We start from the raw sequence: 14,268 nt of genomic DNA, 5'->3' as shown, positions 1-14,268 counted from the left end.
ATCTTTGTTCAATAGGCTAGTTGCCACTATTTTTATTATTTGATAAAACGGTTCATTACGATTATTTTACACCATAAAAAAAATATGAATTTTTTTTGAAGTAGCTATCCTAATATATTTTAAATTTTAAATTATATTTTATCTATACAGCCATAAACGCCGTCCGCCATGATGGTCTATTAATTATCTGTGCCGTGACGTCACTATTCTTGTAAACAATACGCGTGAATAACATAACCTTTTTATCGGAATTTAAAACCATGGCTTCGAAAGGATTACATGATAAATATAGTAATTACCACTATTGTATCGTGCGGGAATGTCAGAATACATCAATAAAGAACCTAGAGAAGTTGTGGATTAAAGTACCCAGTGATGAGAATATGCGGAACTCCTGGTTACAACTAGCTAAAAGAGATCCCGTAACTCTGTCCAGTTGAACTGCAGTGTATTTCTGTGAAGATAACTTTAATGTACGTACAATAAACTAACAGCAGATTATTTTTTCAATTTTCACTTTAAACGTTCAGGTGAGGTTATAAAATATACTAAGTCAGTCAATTTTAATTGCATGTTGATCATCATTTAAATGATTTATTCATGTAATTTGTTCGTTTCAGAATTGCCTAAGGAGGATGCTGTACCATTCTTCTGTTGAGGATAAGATTTGTGACAAAATAATGCAAGCAGAAAAATGTAATCCTCACTTCAGAGATAAGGCAGTGCAAGCTGAGCCAGAACATGCATCATGCCAAGTAGTTTCAAATTATGATCACAAGGTCACTCAAGTATCAATAATGAAACACTATAGAAGTAAGAAGGTGCAATTTAGTGCAACTCTGAAAGATGTCATATCTTCACCAATAAAGTCTACGTCCCACCAATCAACTACAACATCTCCCAAGAAATCTAAATTTAGAAGTAAATTGTCAACAAGAAGATTAGTTTTTTCAAGTGAGGAAAAATATGACAGTGATTATCATACACACCTTCTTCAGGATAGCAAATTTACAAGACTCTCATTCAATAAATTAAATGATACATACATAAAGTATTTTATTTTTATATCAGTCTATTGTACAAAATAGCTTTGTTTTATGGGTTATACTCGTATATTCATAAATTATTAAAGGGGTAAGTATTCAAAAATTAGTCTCCCCACTATGTTGTAAGAGGAACTGCTGTGCAAAATTTCAAGTTTCTTACCCTTTTATACATAAGGCAAGAGGTTATTATGTTTGATAGCATTGATATTATGTCAGTCAGTCAGGTAGCTTCTTCTTTTATACTACTGGTTTTCCCATGATTTAAGTTTATTCATCTCATACTCTCTCAGTTTATTCAGATACAAACATCTTTCTTTATAATAATTTACACTATTAGGTAAACATTAGATATGGAAACAGATTGATAGAAAAGAAAAAAAAATTGTTAATATCTTACTATTCAGAGCTTAGGCAATGTGAATTAAATGTGATTTTGAACAGAACAAGTTAATGAGTATTTTTGTCTTAATACTAGACTTACAAATAGGTAAAAATAATAAAGCTAATACTAAGAGTTAAATGATTTATTATTGAGTTACACTTTCAAATAGTTTAGGACAAATCGGCTTTTGGCCTCGTTTCATTGCAGCCGTCAACACAGACCTTGCACCAAAAATCTTTGCAACCAAAGAACCATCATGTTTGCAGCCCCCTGCTGCAGCTGGACAATCTTGACAAACAACATAATCTCTTCTTCTTCATCAATGACTGCTGAAACTGATACTGCTTAGAGTGCACCTTATGTTCAGGACACATTTTACATTTCACAGTGTAGATTTTACTTTCCCTTTTAAGTTGAACATAACCTATTGCATCATCACCATAATATGATTCTCCTGCAGACCTGAAAAATAATATAATAGTTTAGCAATAAGTAGTTGGTCAGAGGTTAGAATACACTTATTAGTACTTATTTCCTTATTTTCAGTTAATGATGTGGTCTAAATTAAAAAAAAGGTTGTAAATGAACTGTACTTACTTATAGCCTGACCAGAGGTGCGATTGTGTAAAGTTGTTCATGGATGGACAATGAATACAATTGATCATCGATCGTATATCTAAATTCGAATTGTGTAATTTTGTCCATTCCATGAAGACCGAAAAGTGACCGGTCGTATATAATCGTTTCATGGATTTGCGTTTTATTAATGAAAAACATTCGCTAAAACTCATTATTTTTTAACAAATAACAAATGAAATCCATGTTCAAATGCAGTTTTTTTTAATAACATTTTATGATTGCACCTTAATAACATACTTTTATTCATAAAAACATTGAATTCGAATTAAAAATTTACCTCTGCAAATCATATAACCAAACGCATAGAACGAATGAAATACGAGTTCCACTACCCGCCCCCAGGTGGCATACATACTTTAAGGCTAGGCAGGCTAAGTTGAATACTACTCTACAATAGGTGGCGTTAATGGACTACGAAAAACGACGTGAAATGCTTACTTCTTTTTATTTATTTATACTTTAATGCCAAAATTTTAACCTAAGGCGAACTTAATCTCACATTTAATAAATTATACATAAATAAGTGTTTTGAGAAGTAGTATTTTAATCTATGTTCTGTGAATGACAAGTGTTATCTGTCAAGTGTCAAAAAACTTGAAAAACTTTTACGAAGTTTTTGAATTATGTTAAATTTGTTTATAAACACAAGTAAGTATAGATTATTACACTAAATTAAGGCATTCTATCAAAAATGAAAACAACCCAAGTTTCAATAACTACTCATACATTTTCAGTGCCAAAGGCAAGAATAATTGCCCACGCCAGATGGAGACCCAGCTAAATAATGTAGTAACAGCGCGTGTTCGTGTGATGAGGGTTCCTTGACTTGAGTTCTGGCGCAACACGTCCTGGGCACTAAACAAGATTGGGGATGGGACGTCTAAATTGGTGCAAGCCTGGAAAACGGTAAGGCCTATTTTATTGACATTAACCAATTAACTGTTCAACATACTTACACAACATAACGTTATTATGACTCTTATAATGCGAACAGCTAGGGACTGGAATTTGTTGCCTGCTGCTGTCTTTCCCGAAGACTATAATCCGGGTGTTTACAAGGCGAGAGTGAATAGGCACTTACAGCGCAGATATGTACCATCCTAGACTGCATCCCACTTAACACTTGGTGCGATTGTGGTCAAATACCTGCCTCGTTATGCATAAAAAAAACAGTGACTAAGATTTATCACAATTTTTCAGCCACATTCTAGCTAGCAGCTAACATGTTTTTTTTGTTTCTCATTGCAGCTCTCGTCTTGCTCTACAGCACTTGCACTTGTCCCACCATCTACCAGTGTTGGAACTCTTCCAATAATTACCCACACCCAGGTGGAGAATACTCCAGTTACTGCTACTGCTACTCTAAAATATGTAAGTTAAATAATGGAATATGATAATGTATGTTTATATTATTATTATGTATGAACAGTATGTATTTATGTTGCACAAATAATGAAGGTATTTTTAGTAGCTTTTGCCAGCGGCTTCACCCGCTTAAAATTTACTTTGTCACAGATTGTCATAAATTATAGACTGTATGTTAATCTAGGTTACAAACAATAATACTGTTAAGTTTACACAAAATCCGTTCAGTAGTTTTGGCGTGAAAGAGTAACAAACATCCAGACATTATGACATCCAAACTTTCGCATTTATAATATTAGTAGGATAATAGATATGTGTTGTTGCTATATCCTAGCTAGCAGCTAACATGTTATTTTGTTTGTGATTGCAGCTCTCATCTTGTTCTACAGCGCCTGCACCTGTCCTACCATCTACCAGTGTTGGAACTCTTCGAAGTGTATTAATGATTATTATTTTAGTAACCATAAAAGTTTAAAACAATACATTTTAATGCATAATTATTTGTTAGAAAAAACGACAAGTACAAATGAGTAGGGAGGCTGTTGATTTTTCATGGTTATTTTATATCTTGTTGATTGTTCCAAAAAAAAACTAAGTTTTCAAGAATGCTGTGATTAACACTTGAGGACTCGCGCCTTAATTTGTAACATTCATACTCGCTACCGGGTGCGCTGGACCCAGTATATAAAATCCTATGTATTTTTCTAAAACTCTTAATAAAAGTGAAAACTAGTTTATTAGAAGGATAATATGATATAAACAAAGACAAAATAATAAATCAAATAGTCATATTTATTGCCTTATTCTAAAATAACAACTTATTTAAAAAATTGAAGGATTTTCGGCAAAATGAAGGTTATTTTTGAAAATTTCTGTAATTAATTATTTAAAAAAATTCCTTGTTTATTTTCGTAAGCTACTATAATTTGCCTACTTATACCAATTAACAATTAATGAGAAATTAGTATAAAACATAAAAAAAAATCACTTTGTTTACCGGGTCCAGTGGACTCAAAAACACATTTTTCGTCTGTAGCAATCACATGCAGTGGGCTATTTGACGATTATGACCGCTATTGGCTGTGCTACAATGTCGTGGAAAGGTACTAAGAGCGACAACATCGCAAACGTCAAACTCTACAAGTTATTACACAAAAATTGAAGAACTGGGTCCGTTAGACCCATTAGCGAGTCCTTAAGTGTTAAAGTACCTATAGTATTATATTTAAAATAAAAACTTAGTTTGTAAAGAGACGAAGGCTGACCACAAAAGAAGTACTTATAGCTGTCTGTGTCTGTGTAAAGAATTTAAATAAAAAGATGTGTATATTTAAACAGTTTTCTTTATTTTATTAGTCATTTATTCCTGTAAATAAGCCCACACAGGGCACTTTTACATGTCCCAACATAACTTTACCCTATCACTTTGGCAGTACTGTGGGTTAAGGCTGATTAAAACGTGTTAAGTAGATAAGTAGGTACCTACCTAACTACTTTATTGACTTAATTTTAAGTAATTAATTGCGTAGTAGTATAGTACAAAACTTAGTAGTAAGTTTCAAGTCAAAATTTAGATTGTGCTTGTGTTTTAAGTACGTGCAATTTAATCACGTAAAATTAAGTGAAAAACACTTATCTACTTAACACGTGTAACTCAGCTTTTAGTGCTATAGTTGTTGATGAAAAAGAACTCGTGTCTCACTAAAACTTATTTCCATTAACACCAAGCACTCACCGCTTACCACACTTTATCTTTCATAGAAATAAATTAACAATTTGCATACGAGGACGAGGATAGAATTACACCTCTATGAGAATTTATACGATTATCATGAGTTACGAGTCACCGCAATCATTTGACATTAGCAATGGGCTCATGAAACTTAGACAATTCGAATTTTCTGTCAAAATCATATTCATCATTCACTCATCGTATAAAATTACGATCAAATCGTTATCATATCGTTATCGTTTTATGAACTCCTTACACAATTAGAATTAGCCGTTTGACACATCATAACGTACGTTATGAACTGTCAAATGAATACGATTGCCTTAAACAATCGAACCACAGGAACATAAAAACCATAGAGAAAAGTAATACATAGGAAATAGAGAACCCTCTCTGTCAAATTTTTGAACCTACTAATTGACAGCCTGGTGTTAAATTCCCTGTACTTAACCTACGTACGTAACGCTCACATACATACATAGTCCACGCACACATACATACATAAAGTCCACGCACACATACACACAGTTCACGCACACATAGGCCCTCATAACCTTCAAAGAATTATTGTTTTTTTGATGTACAATGTAGAATTTTTTCAAATCCATTATTTTGAAAGTATTTATCTTTATAGTGTACGTATTGTATTATTTTCAAAACAATGGATTTGGAAAAATTCTACATTGCACATGGAAATGCAAATAAACAAAAACTTTTCAATTTAATAATTTTACTTTATTTATGAACACACATAATATTATACACCAAAAGCGTCTTTTCGCAAAGTTTTCAACAACACTAAAAAAGCATTTGAACCACTTTTCTTTCACGACTATAAAAATATTTTAGCAATTTAATTCACAAAATCAATTGCAAACATTTAAAATAAAGTTTGTTTACACTTTGACAACAATAGACTGACATGCAAGGTGACATGTCAATGAAGTTTTCAGTTACTGTTGCCATTAAACGAAATTAGTACCATTAGTTTTCCGCAACATGGCGAGGGTTTTTATGTTCCTGTGGGTCTAGTCAAAACGCACTTTAAAATCGCAAACCCATCGCAAACCAGTCGCAAACAAATAAACAAATCGCAAAAGAGGTCGATAACAAAAAAGGCTTAGTCAAACGGCAAAAAATCGAATCGCAAAGCCCTACCTATCGATAATCGAAAGACTGGATTGAAATTTCCCATACAAAGGCTTAGCCAACATGCATTTAAGACTCAATCAAAATCGAATCGAATCGCAAAACCCGCCATTTTCATTGCGACTACTAAAACCCCGCCCCCCTAGACAAAACGCACTTTTTGATCGAATCGAAAATCGAATCCGTCAAAACTCCATACAAAAAAGGGGCTTTTCGACCACTTTGCGACTGGTTTGCGATTATAATTTGCACTTTGTCTAGACCCACCGGTGATAAGCTTCGATTCGATCGAAAAACAATAGGGTGAGTTGCACCACCTAACTTTGACCGTAACTATGACGTTAACCGGTTTTTATGTATGGAGTTTGACAGATTTTAGACGTTTGTCAAAGTTAAACTAAGATGGTGCAACCCACCCTAAGGCTGTTTTGACAAATCCGTATCGCGATGTCGTTATGACAGTTAGTTTGACAGCGAAGCATAGACGTAAACAGAGAGCAGAAAGAAGGAAGAAACTAATTTAAAAAAAAAAAAGCTAAAAAAAGTAAAAACAATCGCAAAGTCATAGACATTTTTTAACTTTTATTCGATTTTGAATGAACTTTTATATCGCCGCGTCGTTGGTGGTTCAATGTGCATTTTGGCTGCCATTTTCCGATCGAATCGAATCACTGGTGACGCGGCGACTGACATTAGTGAAAACTTCCCATTGGTTTGCGATGGCATTTTGACTAGACCCACTGGTCAGGCTATAGTTAACTTAACATTCCTTAGCTTAGCTGAGCAGAAATCAGGATTTAAAGCAAACAATTTTGCAACCATCAATGTGTCGATTTTGAGCAGATTTGTGCTTTCTGCTTTCACAAACTCAGGATCCATGATAATTTTCAATAAATGCGAACTGTACAATATTTTTATGTGAAAACAAGGCGTTTATATCACAGATTAGAGAGTATGTCTAAAGGTTTATATGAAAGACCACGAATAACCTGAAACTAGTAAAAAGCGCGGGAAACGTCGGGCGGTGTAGACGTCTTTCTATGGTTTTATTATTTTTTGTTATAATTAATAACTAAATAGGATCAGTAAAGTAGTGTAGTGTATTTGTTTTAAGTGTATTGTTGTATTTATTTTATAATTTGTGTACTATTTCATCGGGCAACTGGTAAGTTGTTCTTTTCTTAATTGGTCCTATGGACGTCTCTGATGATCCTGGGGGAGGCATCCCCCAGGCTTCTAACTTTGTTACTATCTCGTCTGATAATGTAAACTTGGTAAGCGAAAGCTCTTTTGTGGATACGGACGGTTCTGAATGCAATGTTAACAGTAAACGAAAACGGACTCATGCTCCTCGCAAACTCTGTAAACATTGTAATAAAAAAAGGAGACACCATAATAAACAAGGCGTAATAAATGAAAACGATTGTCAATGCGAAAATTCATCGGACAAGTTACTTTTAAATGCTAAATCAGCTTTGAATTCTACCTTGAATATCAACCCTTCAGTACCAAATTCAGCTAGTGTTTCTGAAGAGAATCCTTTACGACAACCTGTTGGTAGGCAGTCATATCTAGCGTCGGATCTGTCACCATACATAATACACGTGCAAAAAGAGATAACTTCTCCAAATGATAACGCTACTCTACACCCTGTGTCATTTGGCCATTTTTTAAAAAAGAATTCAATCCATAATGTTATCAATGGAAGCCTGAAAAAAATTGGTAGGAATAGATTGTCTATTGCTTTCTCAACTCATGAAGCTGCCAATGCATTTTTGACCAACAAGTTATTAACTCTAAATAAGTACAAAGCTTTCATCCCGGTTACTAATGTTACTCGTATGGGGGTTGTCCGAGGGGTACCCTTAGATTGGTCCGATGAGGAAATTATTGAGAACATGTCTGTTCCAATTGGATGTGGCAGCATTCTGAAAGTAAGGCGTTTAAAAAGGAAGAATGTAAACAATGGTAAATCAGAATTTGTACCAATTGAAACAGTAGTTGTTACCTTTGATGGACAAGTCCTACCCAAAAGAATATTTATGTGCTTCACTTCTTTACCGGTGGAGTTGTACATATTCCCCACCATTCAATGCTTTCAGTGCTGCAGGTATGGTCACATCAAAAGTCAATGTAGGTCGACTCCTCGTTGCTTCAGGTGTGGTCAAAGTCATTCCGGGGATAACTGTTCTGTACATGAAGATGACCTTGTGTGTTGTTTATGTTCTGGTTCGCATTTTGCTACCAGCAAAAAGTGTCCAGAGTTTCTGAGGCAGCGAAATATTAAGGAAAGTATGGCAAAAGAATGTTTGACTTATGCTGAAGCAATGAAATTACACCCTCCGGCTACTAAATCTTATGCTGATGTATTAACTTCTTCTCCACCTCCACCGAGCCCAAATAAAAGGAATATTGGATTTAATAAAAACAACATGAGTACCAGTAGTTCATACAAAAAGACCATATTTTTAAAACCAAAAGATCCCCCCAAATTTAACAAAGGATATGATCGGGCCAGTCATGAGGCCCTGATTAAAGACTTTAATTCTCCATTTTCCCCATCCCAAAGTATTCTTGTAAATGATAGTAAAAATGATTATTTGTCCGATATGTCAATTAAAGAACTGCTTATTACTCTTCTTCATTCCCTGTCCCAGTCTAATTATTTATCCTCACCGTCCAACGTTGCCCCTTCTAATAAGAATACCTCTGAAGTAATTAACTGTAATAATGGACCAGTTGTCCATAATACAGTGGAACTGTCGTAGTATTACTAACAAGAAAAGCGATTTACTGTTTTTAATTAATAAGTTTAAGTCTTCTATATTTGCTCTTCAGGAGACGTGGCTTCGGCCGGACTCCTTATTTAAAGTCTCTGGATTCTCTACAGTTAGAGAAGACCGAGCTGATAATTATGGTGGCGTAGCACTACTCATACATGACTCTCTCTCTTTTTCTAATATACAAATCCCTCATCATAATGCTGATTTCTCTATTGTAGCTGTTAGTATAAATAATATTACTTATTTATCTATATATATCCCTCACCCATCATCCTTAATTTATGATGAAGTAGATAATTTAATACATAGTTTTCCTAAACCCATAATTATACTTGGTGATTTTAATGCTCAGCACCAGGCATGGGGGAGTTCTAATTCAAACTATTATGGCAGTAGGATTTTAGATTTAATTGACTCCGAAAATTTATGTATACTTAACTCTGGCCTCCCAACACGTAGAACTCCACCTCATGAGGGTGTGAGTGCCCCAGATATTTCTATTTGTTCACCTAGTTTAGCATCATCTTTGACTTGGACTACACTTACTTCTTCTTATGGTAGCGATCATTTCCCCATATTCATAACGTTTCCATCTGTACCTAACAAATCTGTTTTTAGGCGCCCTCCCCGTATGAAATTTAAGTTAGGCAATGTTAACTGGCAATTATATAAGGAGAAAGTTGAGCGAAGCATTGCTTCCCTCCCTGTAGTAGGGGAGAGGAACCAGTCGATGTGTGCTGAGGCACTGGCCACCCTTCTGTTGGAGACTGCAGAGGAGGTGTTTCCAATGAAAGGCCATCACTCCAGTAAAATCCCTTCTCCCCCATGGTGGGATAGTGATTGCACAGCTGCCATTAAACAAAGAAAAGAGGCTGAGAAAAGATATAGTGAGAACACTACAGATGAGAACTATAACTTACTGTCTGAAGCCATAACCAGTACTCGTAAATTGTTAAAACGTAAAAAGTGGGAAGGTTGGCGAAATTTCTGTTCTTCGATCTCTCCTAATACTCCTCCTTCAATGGTATGGACAAATATAAGAAGATTCAGAGCTGCTTTCAAAAATTCCACTTCTTCTCATCTCCCAGAACCTGTAGTAGAAAACTTTTTAGATAAGTTGGCCCCTCCTTCTGCACCTTTATATAACATAGTTCCTGTTACCTCACCCTCATCTTTTAGAACTGGTCTTTCAGCCCCATTTGATCTTGACGAACTAAAAGGTATTCTTTCATCTGTAAAAGATTCGTCTCCCGGTAGTGATGGCATTCCGTATTCTTTTCTCTCTCACTTAAGCGATACCAGTCTGTTATACTACTTAACCCTTATTAATTCTATAATGATCAATGGCTTTGTTCCTCCATCCTGGAAGTCCCAAGACATTATTCCAATCCTGAAGCCTAATAAACCCTCAGATGATGCCGCCTCATATAGACCTATTGCTCTCTCATCAGTTCTTATTAAAGTAGCAGAACACTTGATTAAAAATAGGCTGGAATGGTTTATTGAGAGCAAAGGGTTATTAAGCGATACTCAATATGGGTTCAGAAAAGGCAGGAGTACCTCTGACAGTTTGGGAATTTTCACCTGTGATATCCGCTTAGCATTTTCTATGAATAAATCTCTACTTGCAGCATTTTTAGACATAACAGCAGCTTATGATAATGTGTTATTACCTATTCTTAAAAATAAACTTGTTTTGCTTAATGTTCCTATAATATTAGTAAATTTCATTATGAATATATTATCTGAGCGATTCATTAACGTTTCAAGTGGCGAATCGACAAGAACTAGATCAATCTGGCGAGACTTACCTCAAGGATCTGTTTTAAGTCCTTTATTATTTAATATTTACTCATATGATTTAGAATCATCTTTACATAACAAAGTTAATATTTTACAGTATGCAGACGATCTTGTTATGTATATTACTGGTTCAAACATTCAAAATTTGTGTGAGTCTTTGTCTACCACTCTAAACGTTTTAAAGACATGGCTAGATAAAAATGGCTTAAGTCTGTCAGTAAATAAGAGTTCAATAGTTCTATTCTCCAGGATGCGATGTCCACCGCCTATTTCTGTGTATTATGATAATTCGGCTATACCTGTTCATAATGAGGCTAAGTTTCTAGGTTTAATTCTTGATTCTAAGTTAACCGGTTTACCTCATTTGTACTATATACTAGCTAGGTGTGAAAAGCTTTTGAATATCTTAAGATGCTTATCGGGAGTTTGGTGGGGTGCACATCCTTATAGTCTGAAACTTGTGTATAACGCTATTATTCGAAGTGTTCTAGATTATGGGTCTTTCTTTTTGGAACCTTGTAGCATTGTGGGTTTGCGCAAACTTGACACTGTCCAATCTAAAGCCCTACGTATTGTCACTGGTGCAATGCGGTCTAGTCCTAATAATGCAGTCCAAATTGAATGTGTTGAGCCTCCCCTTGGTCTTCGAAGGCAATTTTTAAGTGATAAATATCTATTTCGTGTATTTCAATTTCTTAATCATCCTCTCTATTCTAAGTTGCAAGATTTGTCGGAATATGTAGACTCTGTACCTTATTGGACTCATAAAACTCCACCGTGCCTTGTCATAAGTTTTCGTAAATATATTTCTTTACAAGCTCCTAGCCATAGATCTGCATACATGCCTCTGTTCTGCTCCAATTATGAATCCTTAATTCTCTCCCCTGACATTTATTTCGACTTGGATATTCCAAAATATGGTAGTTCTGCATTCCCTACTTTTAACCTTGTTTTAGAATCTAATGGCTGGCATGATTGGCACCATATTTATTGTGACGCTTCGAAACATTCACCTGATGGTAACGTGGGCGTAGGTGTTTTTCATTATCAGTACAAAATAAATCAAAAAAAGATGTTCCCTCCTGAGACGTCAGTATTTACGGGTGAATGCTTTGGTTTATTCAAATCGCTAGAATATATATTACTAATGAAACTTAAAAAGTCCATAATTTTTTCAGACTCAAAAAGTGCATTACAAGCTTTGGCTAAATTCCCTTTTAAAGCTAATATTAATTTTCCAATAATTATTGATAGTAGAATATTACTTAACAAGTGCCGACTGAATGGTTTCCAGGTAATTTTTGCCTGGATCCCCTCTCACAGTAATATTCCCGGTAACGAAATAGCAGATAAAATGGCAAATGAAGCAGTGCAGTGTGGAGATATATTCCCATATAAAAACTTCTCTCATGATTTAGCTACCCTTCCTAAATCCTATCTTCGTAAAGCTTGGGAAGGTGAATGGAATAGTAATGACCTGGTTAAAGGAAAGCACTATAAGAGTATACAGCCCAATATCCCGGTTAAACCTTGGTTTTTCAGAACGACGCTCGATAAGACAGCCACCTCTATTCTCATTCGCATGCGGTTAGGGCATACATGTACGCCAGCACATTTAGCTAGACTTAAAATCATTGATAGTAATTTATGCGATTGTGGCTCTGAAGTAGGTGATATTAATCACATCCTGTTTTCCTGTCCGAAGTATGATCGCTCTCTTTTTATGTCCTCTTTGTTAACCCTCCGTGTCCCTTTTCCCACTTGTATTAATACCCTTTTATGCACAAACGATCAAGATATTTATAAATGTATCTCCTTATACCTATCTAAAAATGATATAAAGGTTTAGTTTTTGTACTTTATTATAATATGTTTTGTATTATATTTTTAATATCTTATTACATCTACCTACCTACCTATATTGATCCTATCCTTTTAAATTTCCGAAATTCCGATATTTCCTACATTTTCGTTTCCCTACCTTTGTCGTGGCAAATGCACAAGCCGTGCGAGCCAACAAAAAAAAAAAAAAAAAAAAAAAAAAACCTGAAACTAGTGTTTGACGTTTTGTTGTTTACAATATTGGTGACGTAGAAACATGGCGGACGGTGTTTTCAGTCAAGAGAAAAAAAAAGTAAAAAATTAACGGGTTTCAGTTGAATTTTTACAGCAATCCCTTATTTATATTTATTGAAGTTTATATATTTCGGACCCTTGTACAGAATAATATTTGAATTAAAAGTTATTATGATAAATGGTGACATGAGGCAACTAGCCTATTGCAAGTTTCAAAATAATGTAGTAAAAAGGATTATTATTAATTAGTATAGCCTGACCAGGAACATAAAAACCCTGGCATGGAGGCGCTTCAATTGCATTTGATAGTGCAACACTGAGTACAGTCGTACATGTGTTAAATTAATAGGCTAAATTTATGTATCAGTATTCAGGATTACGGGCTAATTTGATATTTTCATAAATTAACGAAAAATATTATTAAAGGTAACCTGGTTTAAATAAATTAAATGAAACCATCAATCGAGCTAGTAGGATTTATTTTATTATTCATCAATAATCAAATTCAGAACTTGAATATTCAACTGAAATGTCTGCTCATGAACGCTTCAAACTCGGTACTCCTTTCCCAATTCCATAAAATTCAAAACTTGGAAAGTGACAAAAAACTTTAAAATAGGTAGTTGAAACAGACTACAGCTAATTTTCATAGTGGACTGTACTATACGATAAACATGTCAGTCAATTTGACAACCTTTGTCGGAAACATTATTCAATGAAAATATTGTCCGAACCCTTAGTATTTCTCTTCGACAAATACATTAACACATCGTGAACCACTTTTCTTTCACGACTATAAAAATATTTTAGCAATTTAATTCACAAAATCAATTGCAAACATTTAAAATAAAGTTTGTTTACACTTTGACAACAATAGACTGACATGCAAGGTGACATGTCAATGAAGTTTTCAGTTACTGTTGCCATTAAAAGAAATTAGTACCATTAGTTTTCCGCAACATGGCGAGGGTTTTTATGTTCCTGGTCAGGCTATATATTCGAATATTCCCTTAGTACACAAAGTATACACTCTTCCAAAATTTCAGAAAAGTCTCAATAGAAACAATAATTAAGGGAATAGAACATCTTTATGCTTTATGTTCATAAAAATATTTCAAAGAAAGTTGGCAACATAAAGATAAGCTAATAACTATGGCTAATAAATGCTAATAAATGGTATCTCTCAACATTTTCAAACTTTTTGCACTACAAAAATTTAGTACATATTGTATGAAGTCATTAGTGATATGTTAGAACTATTCAATTAATAAAAAATAATGTATTCGATTGAGT

At 34.4% G+C, this 14,268-nt stretch overlaps 2 long non-coding RNA genes across 2 annotated transcripts; both read left to right on the top strand.

The window, feature by feature from the left end:
* Positions 1-16: 16 nt before the first annotated feature.
* Positions 17-1,051, top strand: LOC135072677 (uncharacterized). Its single transcript, XR_010257478.1, has 2 exons — positions 17-530; positions 621-1,051. It is a non-coding gene; the product is annotated as an uncharacterized LOC135072677 (long non-coding RNA).
* A 980-nt stretch (positions 1,052-2,031) lies between these two features.
* Positions 2,032-4,044, top strand: LOC135072670 (uncharacterized). Its single transcript, XR_010257477.1, has 4 exons — positions 2,032-2,715; positions 2,802-2,973; positions 3,316-3,438; positions 3,803-4,044. It is a non-coding gene; the product is annotated as an uncharacterized LOC135072670 (long non-coding RNA).
* The last annotated feature ends 10,224 nt before the right edge of the window (positions 4,045-14,268 follow it).

The sequence above is a fragment of the Ostrinia nubilalis genome, chromosome 1 (genome assembly GCF_963855985.1).
Source record: "Ostrinia nubilalis chromosome 1, ilOstNubi1.1, whole genome shotgun sequence".
Taxonomy (NCBI): domain Eukaryota; kingdom Metazoa; phylum Arthropoda; class Insecta; order Lepidoptera; family Crambidae; genus Ostrinia; species Ostrinia nubilalis.
The sequence above is the reverse complement of the archived record's forward strand: the minus strand, read 5'-3'. Positions and strand labels throughout refer to the sequence as shown.